The sequence below is a fragment of the Rhinolophus ferrumequinum genome, chromosome 20, assembly GCF_004115265.2.
Source record: "Rhinolophus ferrumequinum isolate MPI-CBG mRhiFer1 chromosome 20, mRhiFer1_v1.p, whole genome shotgun sequence".
In the NCBI taxonomy this organism is placed as follows: domain Eukaryota; kingdom Metazoa; phylum Chordata; class Mammalia; order Chiroptera; family Rhinolophidae; genus Rhinolophus; species Rhinolophus ferrumequinum.
The window spans coordinates 22,218,548-22,234,505 of record NC_046303.1 but is presented as its reverse complement, the minus strand read 5'-3'; positions in this window follow the sequence as shown (position 1 = coordinate 22,234,505).

Below are 15,958 nucleotides of genomic sequence, written 5' to 3'. Positions count from 1 at the left end.
GTGTGTGTGTGTGTGTGTGTGTGTGTGTGTGTGTGTGTGTGTGTACATGTCAGAGTCATTGTTTTAACTGTCCTTGGAATCATCATGACTTAGGACTCGTTCTACAAAAATACCTTTTTTTCTATTGTTTAAGCCAGCTAAGTCAAAATTTTCTGTCACTTTTAGTCAGCAGTATCCTAATTGATAAAATTATTTAGCATTCGCTTGTTTCATAATTAAACTTTCAAGCTTTTTTGACATTTATTTTCGTTGGTTTCATTCTCATTGATATTTCTCTTACGTCATGTCTTTCTCATTGGAATTTTTTGGTCTGTTTTGTAGAATTTTGGAGCAAGGATACATGGGTGATATGTATTGATCTGTGTAAGTCTAGAATGTCTTTCTGTTTAACTCATGTGAGTAAGAGCTTGCTTGGATGTTAAATTATTTGTGGTTCAATAAATTCTAGATGTAGCTGTTTAGTGTTCTACTTATTTGGCATACAGTGTCCTTTACTGTTTAGTGTAGATGAAAGATTTGAGGCCAATCTAAGTCTCTTGAAATTTATATATATATATATGTATATATATATATATATATATATATATATCAAGATATATATATATATGTATATATATATCAAGATATTGTGAAGTATAAATTCCTACTCTTTAATTTGGCCTAGAACTCAATGAATTCTTTCAATGTAAACAGACAAATCTGTGTTCAGTTTCTAGAAATGATTTTTCTTACTAGGGAGCTGGTCATTGATCATAATTCTGTTCAACTTCTTCTTTCTGGAAACCTTGTTTTTTTTGGGGGGGTATATTGGATTTTTTATATTATTATCTGTGTGTTATAATTTTCATCTCTTTAGCCTCTTCCTCAAAGGCCAGAATTTATCAAGTGTTTTCTAACTGGTTTGATTCTTGTAGTATTCATTTCATTATTAATTGCTTCCATTTACAGTAAAAATGTTAGTAGTCACACTTTTCAATTATAAACCTCTTTTCTGTTTTTAAGTTGTTTTCTGTTTATGACTACAGACCTTGTTTTTATATATGTAAGGTAAGATGCCTCTGTAGAGGTGTGTCCAGCCAGATATGAAACCTTGGGAGTGACCTCAGTTTCCTAGCCAGTGTCTTTGCCAGATTTGTACTGTAGGTGCCTTTATGGCACCCCCACTGTATGAAGACTCCAAATTTTTGCACTTTATCAAAACTCCAGCAGAATTGAAATTTACTCCCATCTACCATCCCATGACTTGGCTTTATTTTCAGGCATCGCTGCAAACTTACTAGAGGGGTTCCTTCATTTATGCCTCTGATGGCATTCCTTTACATATTTTAGATGATGGACAATCATTCCTTCTTTCATTCTATTCCTGCCTGTACTTTTTTAGAGAGATTCCTTGAATTTTCAGTTCGGCTAAGTATACCTTTCTGTAGTTTACAAAGAGTTAAGAAAATGTTTTCCCTACAATATTCAAGGAAGAGTTTAGAAGAATGTGGGCTCCGGTTACCGGCTTCAATTGAAAATTACCATTTATTCCACTTTAAGTTGAACCTGAAATGGGTCCAGTGATTTTGCCCAAGCTCACAGTGACAGAGCGTGATTTCAAACTTAGATCTTTTGAACCCAAATTTAGTGGTTTTTTTTTTTCTATTAAGGGAGGCATCAAATATAATGGTTAAGAGTGGGCGCTCTAGAGAAAAAGAGAAGACAGGTTCTAATGGCTAGAAGAGTGGTCCCATGGTGGGCCAAGGATGGGGAACTCATTCTCCGAGGTTGACCGGAGGGAAAGCAAGAACATGAAAGGGGGATTTTTTTTTTCAATTACACACTACACTGTGGACCCACTGATTTTAATCCCATATGTCATAATTCTCCCTCTAACATTTTCATCATTGCCTTAACAATTGTCATGACAACTTATTACTTATGGGAGTCACTTGAGCATGGTCACAGTGATCATGAGGCCATTTTCCCTCTGCACCCAGCCTCCAGTTGTCCTGCTCAAGGGCCAAGTGGTCTGGGTTCAAATACAGGATAAGTAGCTACTGCAATCCCAAACGACTTGTTGGTGTAAATATATAGAAATGATCATAATGGCCGTCGTACAGAGTTGTTGTGAAGATTAAATGAGAACGAACATGAAAAGTGATAGCAAGTATACAGTACCTTTCTAGACATGTCCTAGTCTGGAATAGACTCTCTTGTAGTTACTGGAGATAAGACAGAGAGTATAAAGTTCAAGTTGCTCCCTTTTTTGGGAAGAGATAGTAAAGGAATATAAAAAGTGATATTTGATTAATTCCTAATAGATATTAGTTTCCTTATTTATACCTATAACTGTTATTCAAATGAGCCCACTAAATCCAGAAACTAAGTAGGAAAACTCTTTATCAATAAGATGCCCTGATGTAGTGTATAGGTATAATGTATTTAGGTGAAGGGGAGACTTCTCTCAAGAAACAGCCAGTTTTGAAAATTTGTGATTCAAATAGTTTCAAGTAATAATTCCATTTTCATTTTAAACAAATTTAACTCAGTTTTGGTCATGTTTTTCATGGCCCAACGAGTTATTCTAGTGAACTCTATCTGCTGAGCAGGTGAGGTTATAACCTGAAGAGCCCAGTCTGTTAGGAAGCTTGACGGGGGCTGAGCTGAAGATATTCTCTGATTCTGACATTAGGTGTCACTACAATCAAGGGAAAACAGAGCAAGCAAATGCACAGTTATGTGGAACTTGAACTTGGAGGGAAAATTATACATGTTTATATTGTGGTACAAAGAATTTGTGACATCAAGATTTGCATATCCACATTGCCATGGCAAAAAAGAAGCAATATATTATGGCAATAGCATCCATTTTCCTAAAACATTGATTAGAAACCAATACTAACTGCTTTGCATATCTTGCTATTTTGTCCCCTGATCAATGATAAAACTGTAAGAGGCACCCAAGGGTTTTTCAAAGCAGAATAATCCTAATAGGTTATAAATAAGAACTTAACAGACTAGCTCTTTCAGAGTCTTTCTAGATCTTCTGATGAGCTTAAACTTTAAATCTTCCTTTAAATATTTGTTAGTTATATAAGTTTGCTTGATAAAGATGTGAAGAACCAAACGAGTTAATGATCTTAAATTAAAAATGTGTTTCATACTTGGACGGATGTTCTGACATTTGTGTGTTAACTGTATAGTTACCAGGTAATCTGCCTTTGTTTAAGCAAAGTATCCACAAACCATTGGAGAGAATGGAGGCCATTGCATGTTTCCTTTTATTATCAGGCAAAATGGTAACCTGAAAAATCCGTCCTCCCAGTGGATGTTGTATTAAGTTTATTTTCCCATGTGTATGCATTGGCACACACTGTTGGAATTGATTCAGAGTATTTAACAATTGATATGCCATAGGTATTGACGAATCAAATGGATGTGAACTACTGGTGGCGGGGAGTTCTAGGGGAAAACAAGGGTGCTCCACATGTGTGTGGAAGAGGACTTGATGGTGAGCCATTTTGGCAGCTCATGGAGAAAGTTTTTCAACATATTAACAACTGGAATGGTGGTATCAGTGCCTATTGGTTGAATATCAGCCTTGTGTGTATATAACTTGGCTTGTCAAGGGCCCACAAGATCTCTGGTTTAGAATCCAAGTACAAGTATCAAAAGTTCATTTTGTTTGCCTCTTGATAATGGTCCCTACTTCCGACTTTTGCAGAGGAATGGCTTTAGTGATGGAAAGGTTACACCTGGGGGAAAACTGTGAAAGTTATAGAGAGAAGCTTGGTCTTACATCTCTACAACATCTTCCTTCCTCAAGCTGTGATGGAGGCCTTCACTCATCTCCTCTCATAATTCTGAAGGGCATCATGAGGTTAATACATTACTGAAACTTCAGAAAGCCAGATTAGCATCTGATATAACAACATGACTGACTTTGGTGATCCCAGGGAGTATACTGATATAGGGGATAAGAGTTGGGTTCTCAATACTGGTGGCAAAGCCAATTTGTTTTAAAGTGTCTTGACAAATGACTCCTTTCTTCCATCTGCTTACTTATATATCCGCTTGCATTCTATACAAATGGTTGCATGTTTATTGGTCAAAGAGGAAAGACTAAATTGTACAGGCCTGGAGGGCCACCAGGGGTCACGTTCCAGGTGTTACTGCATCATTTGCACTGTTTCAATTCTGAGCCCATACGTAGTAGTTGTCCAACACTATTTGACATGTGATTGACTTTTGTTTTCTGTTGATTGTCCTTGTGTTTTGAATGTGACATGAGTTAGGCTTGGCCAACATAACAGAAATAATATCGAAAGAAGAAAGCTGATGGGTTGTGGTGCTAGGGGGTGGGCAGAGCCCTGTGAGGAATGAATACATTAGAAGGTACGCTTGGCTGTGCTGGGGACTCTTGGAGCTGCTTTTGTCCTCACGCCCCTCCCAAGAGATGTGTATTATCAGTCATGCATAGAAGGGCCTCACTGTCCTGGGAAACCCTGAGAGAGGTTTCTCTCATCTCGGGTCTGTCCTGATTTGCTAATGAAAAGGTAAAATGTCAAGGGCCAATGGATAGGTGCAGCTTCTGGTAAAGAGAGTCATTTGGTTTTTGTGGTATGTCAGAAACCAGAGAAACATAGTCCAGTCTAGCTCACTAGGGTCCATTGTGGGTGCCTGGGGAGAAAACCTGATTCAATTTATTAAAATAGTGTTCATGACCCTGGATTGTCCCATCTTCTCCTGAAAGATGGTGACATTAAATGATTAAATGGGAATATGGAGGGCTGGGTTATGTATGACAAGTCCCCAGATTATCTTTACTTCAGAGATAAGTAACATTTGTGTTTTTTTTTAGGTTGAGGAAAAAACCCTTACTGTGCTGATTTTTTAAAAAAATCAGGTGACCTTTATAAATCAACATATAGGATTTGTCTATTAGAAAACAATTTAGCCTGCATACTCCTATGTAGTAATGTGTTTTACTTCAACTTTTGCAGTATGTATTTAACCTTTCACTCAGAATAGTGTCACAACAGACAAAACACTTGGTTTTCCCCCTGAACTGCTCAGAAAAATATCTGATCACAGAAAGGTCAAATTTGAGTATGCAAACGTGTTTCTTTTTCTTCTCTTTGCTACTGGGCAGATTGTCTCAATAATTTAGCTTCTTTTTATTCACAAACTAAGTGGAGTTTGCATCATTTCTGTGTTTCAGGTTGCCTTTTATTCTGAATGTTGTTCAAGGTCTTTGTCCTAGCAATTTCACTCAAAGGGATATCACTTTTCATTCTTAATTTTCTCAAAACAGAAATAAGGTCAAACTTGCTTAAAGCTTTGAATGAATTCTGGATACAAGCAGCATTTGCCAGTTAAATCAACCTAGCTTTTAAAGGGTGTGAATTGGGGTCATCTGCGTCTTCTGTAGTTTAAGATTACCTATCTTGACATTCATCTAGTAAGACTGTCTTTGAAATGTTTTTTTTGTTCCCCCAAAATGCTGGTCACACTATAGCACTATGGCTATAGGTGTGACATGGAGGGAATGTGGTTCAAGTGTGGGCTTTGGATGAAAACATGCATCATTTATAGCCCTGCTTCTGTTTCTTACAGAGATGTGTGACTTCGGCAAAGAATATCATTTACTTAAGCCTCAGCTTTCTGCTTTGTATAAAGGAAATAATACCCTTTCAGTTTGTTATGATTAAGTGAGAATCTATTTGAAGACCCAGTAAAGTGCCTACCCTATAGAAAAGACCCAATCCATGTTAGTTAATAATAATAAAGCTAATGTGTGAAAGGCCCTTTCTGTGTGGTAATTGAATTAAATTTCTTAGGATTTCGGAACTCTGGAGATGGTCCACTAATACCAAGAAAGTGAAGTTTATTCCAAGCATGACACTGATACAAAAACTAATAAACGATTCCAAAGTTCCTATATAACGAAGAGATTAATGAAAATGGACATTGTCATCTTTTTAATTTGAGTGAGATGTTGGCAGTGCCATCTCCTGATTGAAAAAAAAAACACTTCTGGAATATTTTATGAAGCATACAATGTCATTGAGTCTTCTTTTGTATCTTTTTCAGCAAGAGTGGGACAATCTGTCATTTTCTTCTCTTGGGAAATTTAATTGCATTGAAGAGCTTGGTGACATATACCTACACATTCTTTTATGGTTACTGTCTTTAAGGAAATGATTCTCTAATGGTGTCACCATGAACTTCTTAGTCCACTTAGTGATAGACTCTTATTATGAAGGGATTGCTGGGGAGCAGTATTTGCCATTCCACAATTTGCCTCTTTGGCATAAGAATTATTTTAGGGTGGTTATTTTTAAGAAACAGAAAACAAGAGACAATCTCTGAAAACCAAGCAGAAGTTACCCTTTTGTAAGAGACATTTACATTTATAAGGCAAATCTCCATTTGCAAGTGTGTCCCCCCTCTGTACCAGGAAGAGACGATGTCTCTAAATTTCTAGAAACTCTTATCTATGGAGATGGCAAGGACTTACATCTGCATAACAACCTGACTCTTGTTGACTGCTTTTCCTGGTAGACACTCATAACTGACTCCCCTCCACTGCCCCCGCCACCAATCTTCTTTTGTCTTTAGCTGAAGAAGATATTTAAGGTGGTGGCTTGAGCCATCACTTAATTTTTCCTGGGCATCTCCCATGTATACAGGAAGTATACATGTTATTAAACTTTTGTTTTTCTTCTTTTAATCTATCTTTTATTACTGGGGGTCTCAGCCAAGATCCTAGATAGAGGGAAAATTATTTTTCCTCCCCTATAGGATCATTGTTTTTAAAGATATTTTGATCTCATATTAAAATTGTGAAGTGAAAGGTCTGCGTGGACCTAAATTTTGTATAGCTTTTCTTGCTCACTCAGAGGTTAGTCTAGGGTCAGATTAATCTGGACAAATACCATTGACTCACTTTCTACTCCTTTTTGCAAAAATGGCTGTATGTTGATAACAGAGTATAGGCTGACAACAGAGTCCTGTGTGAAAGTGGTCCTGGGTCTGATTCTGCTAAATCAGGGAGAGATGTCTGTGTTATGCATCCTAGACTGGACCCTTGATAGTGAAGGAATAATCTGAGTCCCAGGCCACTTGGAGCAAGAACAGGATTTGGGGTGTCTGTTGGCTTAACCATAAATTGAAGTGAATATCTATAAAATGTGGCAAATAAATGAACATACCACATGAAATACATGTATAATAATATTTTTTATTGTGGCAAAATTCACATAACATGACATTCACCATTTTAACAAATTTTTAAATATACAATTCCATAGCATTTAATACATTCACAATGTTGTGCAACCATTGCCACTAGTTCACTCCCAGAAGAAACTGCACCTGTTGAGCAGTTACTCCCATTTCTCCACAAGCCCTGGCAACCACTGATCTACTTTCTGTCTTGATGGATTTGCCTACTATAAATATTTAATACAAATGGAATCACAATATGCAGCCTTTTGTGTCTGGCTTCTTTCACTTCGCATAATGTTTTCTAGGTTCATCATGTTGTGGCATGTGTCAGCTTTTCATTCCTTTTTATGGATGAATAATATTCCATTGTATGTGTATACCAAAATTTGTTTATCCACTCATCTACGGATGGACATTTTTGCTGTTCCTACTTTTTGAATAGTGCCACTGTGAACATTTGTGTACAAGTTTTTATTTGCACACCTATTTTTTTTTTTTGATTCTTTTGTGTATATACCTAGGAGTGCAATTGCTGGGTCATATTGTAATTCTGTTTAATTTACTGAGGAACCACCAAACTGTTTTCTGCAATGGTTGCACCTACATTTCGCCAGCAATGTATGAGGGTTCCAGTTTCACCACATCTTCACTGTCACTTTTTTGAGTACAGCTGTCCTAATGGGTAGGAGGTAGTAGCTCATTATAGTTTTGATTTGCACTTCTCTAATGACGTTGAGCAACTTTTCAAGTGCTTGTTGACCATTTGTATATCTTCTTTGAAGAAATGGTAAGTCCTTTGCCCTCAATGATCTTTTAAAAAGATGAGACTAGGTCAGGGAGAATCATGATTAGGCTCTTTATGATTACCAAGGACAGAACCTACTCAGGTCATCTCAGGTCGGGTGTGGTAGTTGTAAGGCGACATGGAAAATAAGGAAATGCAAGAACCATTCTCAGCAGCAATCCAGGTCTCATAAAGAACTGAATGCAGTATACTATCGATCATCATATCAACAGTTATTTGAGCCCTACCCCAACAGTTATTTGGGCCACCACAGGCACTGGGAAGCCTAGAGAAGTGTAGCGACTGGATCCCTAGAATTTGGTGTCCTCTGATCCCTCTTCTACTTACTCTGTCCTCTTTATCCCTCATCTTGTCTATCTACCTCTTCTCTCTGCGTTTACACTTCTTTGTTTTCCCCCTAGTACTTTTACTGCCTTCTTGCTGTCTTACTCTGGAAACACGCTGGGAGAGGATCTGATTCCTTTGGTTGGTCACTGTCCATCCTGGTGCGTGTCACTGGGCAGACTTCTCGTACGAGTCTTCCTCATATCCTCGGGTCCCCGTTAGTGTAACTATATGGGATCTAATCAGACGTAGCCCAGCCAAAGGACAGCTTATACTTGAGGAACGGACTGCACACTGTGCTCAGAAGGTGACTAAGGACGAGGCAGACATGGGGGGTGTTTTATGGGCTGTTTACTATAATGTTCCAAACTTTTCACACATTTACAAGTGGGTCCGGTTTAGGTTTTCTTGTTGCTGGGTAAAAAATCACCATACTCCTAGTGGCTTAAAACAACTCAAATTTCTTGCCTCGCAGTTCTGGAGGTCAGAAATCTGAAATTAGATTTATAGAATTAAAATCAAGCTGTTGGAAGGGTTGTTTCCTTTGGGAGGCTCTTGGGGAGAATCTGTTCCTTGGCTCTTCCAGCTTCTAGAGGTTGCTGTATTGCTGGCTTGAGGCTGCGTCACTCCAATCTCTGCGTCCATCATCAATTTGCCTTCTCCTCTCCCTAACCTTCCTGGGTTCCTTTTATGAGAACCCTTATGATTACATTGGCGCCACCTGGATAATCTAGGACACTCTCCCTGCCACAAAATCCTTGACTTAATCATATCTGCAAAGTCCCTATTCCAGCTTAAGGTAACATCCATGGGTCCTGGGATTAGGTGGTTGACATCTTTGGGGGAGATATTTAGTCTACCATAGAGGCAGAGTAAAGAAACGCTAGACAGCTTAGATCGAGGTTTTACTCTTTAAAGCTTCCAGTGGAACAATTCAGGAAAGTGAATGTAATTCAAAGTTTCTGGTGTTTCTTTTAATGTCTCATTTGCCAGACTGTGGTTTGCAAACAGTGTTGTTGACTTAATGTTAACATTTTGGAAATGAGCCATGAAAGGTCTAACACAGGAAGTATTGCTTGGCAAAATTAATGAAGTGGATTACTCACAGGAATTAAGCAGTTCTAAAAGCAATTAGGTCACCCCAGGGGTTCTTTGTAGCTTGTGGGTTCATTAATATTTAACAAATCATCCTGCAGGAGGTACTCTAGGTCAGCTTACAAATGGAAGACTGGGGCCTCAGTCTTGGGTCTCAGAAGTTACCTTCACACTGAGGGTTAGTTTCTCAAGCAAATTATTTCCCTCATGATTTGCCTTTTTCACCAGATAGTCCAAGCCTCCGACCCGTGAAGAGATGGGGTCAAATTATACAAATTGTACAACCGTCCATAGTCATTTGACTAGTTAGTCCTTTTCTAGAGTCAACCTATCTTGGAGAAGTGGGGTGGAGTGTTATCTATACAAGGGAGATTTTTGTTTTTCTGTTTGTTTTAAATATTTGCCTAGGGAGTAGGCAGGAAATGTATTTTACTGAAATATCTTATAAGTTCAATGTGCTTCTCTAGTGAAAGACTGATTTTTATTTTTGCTTATATATGACCCCACCTCTGCTTCCTAGAGCTGCAGGACTTCTAGCCCAATGTAAATGCTTACACACACACACACACACACACACACCCTTTCATTTCAGGTTGGTAACATTTGTCCTCTCCACACCTCCACCTAACTAACCCCAAACCTGTATGTACAAAACTTTCCTTTCTCTCTGCTCTAAAAGGAGAAATGCTTGAGGGCTTGGTTTGGTCTCGAATTCCCTGTCTATTGCAAGCAAATGGGAACTAGAAGCCTTAGCCTGCCAATAGTCTGAGCATGCCTTGTTGTAAAATGAGTATTTTATCTTACTTTCCTCAGCTAAGATCCATTTCCCCAAGCGACACAACTCTCACTCTGAGACACCCGCAACCTATCTACCAGCTTTCCCCCAAAGCTGTCTTAGCTAGTTTTACGCAGAATACAGTATGGTAGTCCACGTCTGTCCCAAAGCTGAGTTCAAATTTCCATTTCTGGTAAATAAGTCTTTCAGTGTCTATCTTTCCTACTATCTCTTTTGTGGTCTCAAAGATAATTTAATCAGAGTAAAATGTCAAAGTGCTGGCTTTCTTCACTCTTGCAGTTTCTATGTAATAAATGTGGGTTCTAAAACATCCAGCTTGCTCATGGAAACTCAGCTTGAATCCCACCTCTTTCTCATTTCATTACATTTTAAAAGAGGTGATGGCAGAATGATGGAAGTTGCCAAAATTTCTACTGGAACTAGACGTAGCGGGTTGTCTTCAATGACTGGCTCCCTGGCCAATTACACAAAAACTTCACTGTTACTATAGTTTGGGATCCAATCTTCAGCTTTGATGTTTCAGAAATTTGACATTACTCTTGGAGCTGGACTTGCGGACTAATTCACAAACAAAGCTCACGATAGACTCATATATGTAAAACCAGAATGCCAGTTTATTACTTTACCATTAAAAAATTCGTTTTCAGTAAGGCAGGTTAAGGGAATAATATTTGGAATTAGATCAATGGTATCTCTGAACACATTAACAACTTCTCTAGACCTTGGTTTATAGTCATAGGGGAGTAAGTATGGTACAGTTGGACCTCTGCATCCTTTTTGCATCTGCAGATTCAACAAACTATGGAGGTAAAATAGTCAGAAAAAAAATCCCAGAAAGTTCCAAAGAGCAAAACTTGAATTTGCCATGCATTGAGCACAACCCTGAAACCATACAAATGGAGTGATGTGTACGCATACCTGCTGTAGCCTATATGCAAATGTAGATGATATGCAAAAACTACACCATTTTATATAAGGGACTTCAGCATCCTCAGATTTTGGTAATTGCGGGGGGTCCTGGAAACAACCCCCCGTGGATAGCGAGGGATGACTGTATCTACATAATGGGATTGTGTGCAGAATGATTGAGAGAATGCATGTGAAGTGTTTCGTTGTCATAAATGGGGTCACTGTTATTATGCTCACTACTCACATCATTTTACAACTGAGGAAACCGAGGTTGACAGTACTTGAGTGACTCCCAAATGGCAGCGTAGAGGTGGAACCAGGATTTCTGACCCTGTTTTTGAAAGGGCCATGTAGTCCTGGGCCTCAGCAATGAGCTTCCTACTGTCCCCTCTGTCCAGAGCTGCTCGTCCTTAACGTGGAAGGACAACTCTGGCTTTCCCACCTGGGTATTCACCAGACTGGAAGAGGTAATTCTGGAATTTCCATCTCTCTTGAATCCTTTCACTACAAATTATAAAATCTTTAGGCAAGTAGCCATTTCACAGAGCAGAATATTTTTCTCAGGTCAGTATTTGTGACAAAATGATGTGTGGCAACTGAAGTCTAAATTCACTGACACAGTTTCAGACCTCCCTGCTTCTCTCTTCTTTTCCCCGCACTGATATTTTTTCTTCTAACGTTTGAATTTGAAGTATGACTTTTGTGCATTTGATGCCTTTTTTGCTTCTTCTGAGGATTATATGTAAATTGTATAACATAAATAATCACCTTCTCTGGGCCCACTTTTTCTTTGGAAAAATTCTATCTAATTATGTTTTCCTGTTTCTTTGGGCCTCTTAGTCACTTCAGCTTTGATTCTTGTAGTAGATGACTATTAGAATATAGATTGTAGTGTAAAATAGAGACAGTAGGAAGAAAACTGGGTTAGAATTCAGGAGATTTGGTTCTCCTAGCTCTAGCTATGCCTGACCATAAGGAAATCACTTTCCCCCTTTAATACCAGTTTTTTAACTTATTAATTAGCAATGATGTCTACTTTACCCATGTTGCAGCATTCCTGGGAGAAATAAATGAAACACTACAGTGCTTTGAAAACTATAAAATCAATGAAAATTTTTGCAGAGTGAAGCAAGCCTGGCCTGGTTCTAGCCCATAGCTTTCAGCCACCAACACATCATTTATTTTCTCTGCGAGTCTCCTTACCTCTAAATGGGGTGATGCCTCACTCTTTTTTGCAAGGCTCAAATGAAAGTGACAAATGGACCTAAAAGCATCCTGTAAACTGCAAAATACCACATAAATGCAAAGGTGGCATCAGAAAATTCTTCCACTTCCTTGTTCTGTGTCCTCAGGCAAATCAGTCACCATCAAGCCTCCAGTTCCTTAGCGGGGCCTGGTGGAACTTTTCGTCACCATCTAGTTACAGTGTTTCCCCGAAAATAAGACCTAGTGGGACAATCAGCTCTAATGCGTCTTTTGGAGCAAAAATTAATATAAGACCCTGTCTTATTTTACTATGAGGCCCGGTCTATATAATATAATATAATAAATATAATATAATACGGCGTCTTATATTAATTTTTGCTCCAAAAGATGCATTAGAGCTGATTTTCTGGGTAGATCTTATTTTCGGGGAAACATGGTAGAAAACTGTTTACACTGACATACACCAGGGGTGCCAAAAAAAATGTATACACATGACTTGTATTCATCTTTTGTTATTAGTATATATTGAGTATTACAATTTTAATACAGGTTTTCCTTTATTAAAATATGTATACTTTTTTTAGCATCCTCTGTACATATGTATTTTTCTTAATAATAGTGACATTTCAGACTGTTTTGTGCTGTGCCTGTGTATTATGACATGCTTTCTTCGACTATAATGACATTAGTTTTTTTCTTCATGAAATCTTTTTTTTTGCTTGGCACATAATGTCAATCAATTTTATTTGTGTTTTATGACTTCCTTCTGAAATACAGAAGCAAGTTACAGTATTTATACCTATAACAAATTTATTTTTCTGAATAACCTAAATTTATCAGATAAGTATTTGCCAAAATATTGCGCAGCACTATACTCCTAAAAAAGAGTTCTTTGATTAAATATTTAGTTGATGGTGTACACTCTTTCTCCCTCTCTTAGTCATCAAGAAGTTTCTGAAATCCTATAGTAAATGGACATAATATTTCCTACAGTAGTTGGCCCTTGAGCAGTTTTTGTATAATCTCTACTAGCATCTTCTAGAATTGCTAGAAGAACACTGTTGACCAGCGATAGATCTGTCCTCCTTCCAGTCTCATCTTCTCCCTGCCAGAGGCCACATTTTCTAGTGCTTTTACACCTAAATTTTTTAATAGTTAAAAAAAAAAATCAGACAAGACGTGAATGTGAAAGTCTTTAAACCTTATGTTCACACACGTATGGGAGGAGAAATATTATGACGTGAACCTGAGAAATGGCAATTCATTTCCTTCCTATTCCTAGGTTAAAGTTACTCAGTGAAGGTGGGTTACACCCCAGGAACAGACAGGAATATGTTTCTACGGCTGTGTAAAAGGGGACCAGCCCACATTCATAGGAAGAGAGACAGTCCAAAGTTTTGGTCCCAATTTTAGTTCCCTTCTGTCACTCTACCTACTTATGATAATATAGCGAGTCATCACACAACACTCTGTAGTGTCACATTTGGAACTTCAAACTGCAGCAGTGATTTTTATTCTCTGGTTAAATTTTGGAGAAGTTCAACAAATTGATTCTCTGAGTTATTACTTCATTTGCCTAAAAATTAGTATTCTCCATGTAAGCAGCCAGTGAGGCCTTTGGACCGAACCTTGCAATTAAGTGACATCTTGCGAGACTTGTAGCATCTGCATAGGCCACTTGGTGGTGCTGATGACAGGGCAATTCTTTCTTCTAATGAAAAAAAAAATACGTCTTCACAGCTGTGACATTTTAGTTCTGCTTTACTGAACGGAAAGCGGTACAGTTCCAAATTTGATCCTAAATTCAAAACCACAGTGTGCTATAAAACAAACATTCCTGCGAAAACAGACCGAGGTAGAGTTCGTTTATACAGTTCCAGAACATTCTTCTATCAACAACCTCTTTTCGCAAACAGAGAATTATGAATTTAATGTGTAGCTTGGACGTGTCAAGTCCAAGCCAACCACAGCTAGCGTTCTGATGACCTTCTGTAGTTAGAGAAATGGTCAAAAAGTTAAAGAATGAAGTTCACAAGAAACAAGGAACATATTCCCTGCCTCACTCAGTAAATCCAGGGACAGCAAGGATTCAGGAATCCTAGGGAACGTAGGTAGAATATCCCTTTTGTGTGAGGTCTGTTTAAAAACACAAAGTTGTCATAATCAGGACAGCTTTTCTAAAAACAGTTTTGATTTATTTATAAGTAAATATTGGACACCAGGATTCACATATATATTTGTACATCTATACAGACCTATGGAGGATGTTGGCCTATTCCTTATCTTACATTTCTGTTGTACAGTTAAAGAAAATGTGAGCCTTAGCCATCCCCCCAGCATAGTTTCTATCAACGGTCCATGAAAATCTAATTTGTTTCTCACATAGCAAAGTGATATTCTTTAAAAGAAAAACCAAATGGTACCCTGAATAAATGGCTTCCCAGTGACTGATAATAAAATCCAAACTCCCCTCAGGCCTACATGATATGGCTTCTCCCTATTTCTCCTGCCTCATCTCTGAACAACACTTGTCTTTATTCTTTGGGCTCCAGATTTACTGGTTTCCCTCAAGCTCCTCCAATTTGCCCATTCCCTCTGACCACAGGACATAGGTGTATGCTCTTTCCTCTTCTAGAATGCTCCTGCCCAGTTCTTCCTCTAGATGACTCCTTCTTCCTTCAGTTTTCAGGTGAAATGTGTTCTCCTTGGAGAGGAGAGGTTTGTTTTATTTACAGCATTTATCTACTTACCAAAGCTTGCAATTATTTTTTTATTGTTTGTTGACTTATTTTTTAAAGAAATTTTTTATCTTGTTCTAAGGGGATTCAAACTGTGGCTCTACATATTATGAAGTGTGGACCTTGACTGATCACGTGACTTATCTATACCTCAGTTTCCTCATCTGTAAAGTAGCATAATCTTTACCTCATAGTGTTGCCACGAAGAATAAACACATTTATTCATACAAAGTGTGTAGAACGTTACCTGGCATCTAACAAGAGCTCAATACCTGTCACCCGTTATTAGTGCTGTCATCACCATTGCTGGGAGGTGGAATATCCTTCCCCTGCTGACTGCACCTTTCTTTCTTTCCGTTCTTTCAGGGAAGGCTTCCCTGACCATTTCATATAAACGCATGCAAACATGCCCCACCCAGAATTCCATTTCCTGTCCCATCGCCCTGCTTTATTTATCTCCATAGCATTTTCAAACTTTTTATATACTTACCTTTTTATTGATAATATCTCTTTCTCACTATAATTTAAGTTCCATGAATGCAAGGAATTTGTTTTGTTCACTCCTGGATTTCAAGGGTCCAGTAGAGGCAGGTATGAGGCACTCAGAGAGTATCTGTTGCATGAGTAAATAATTGAGAAATCATTGCTGTCATCATCTGTCTCCATCTCTAAAAGCTAAGCAGGCATGTGTCTGCTTTCCTTATGTGTATGTACCTGCCATGAATCATAGTTCCCAGCAAAAGGTGCTCTGTAAATGTTTGTTAAAGGAATGAATTCAAAACAATGTGAAAACAATATTTGGAGACTTTGCTGGAATCTTAGACACAGGAAGTCTTCACAATAAATACATTAATTGATTATTACCCTTTCCTT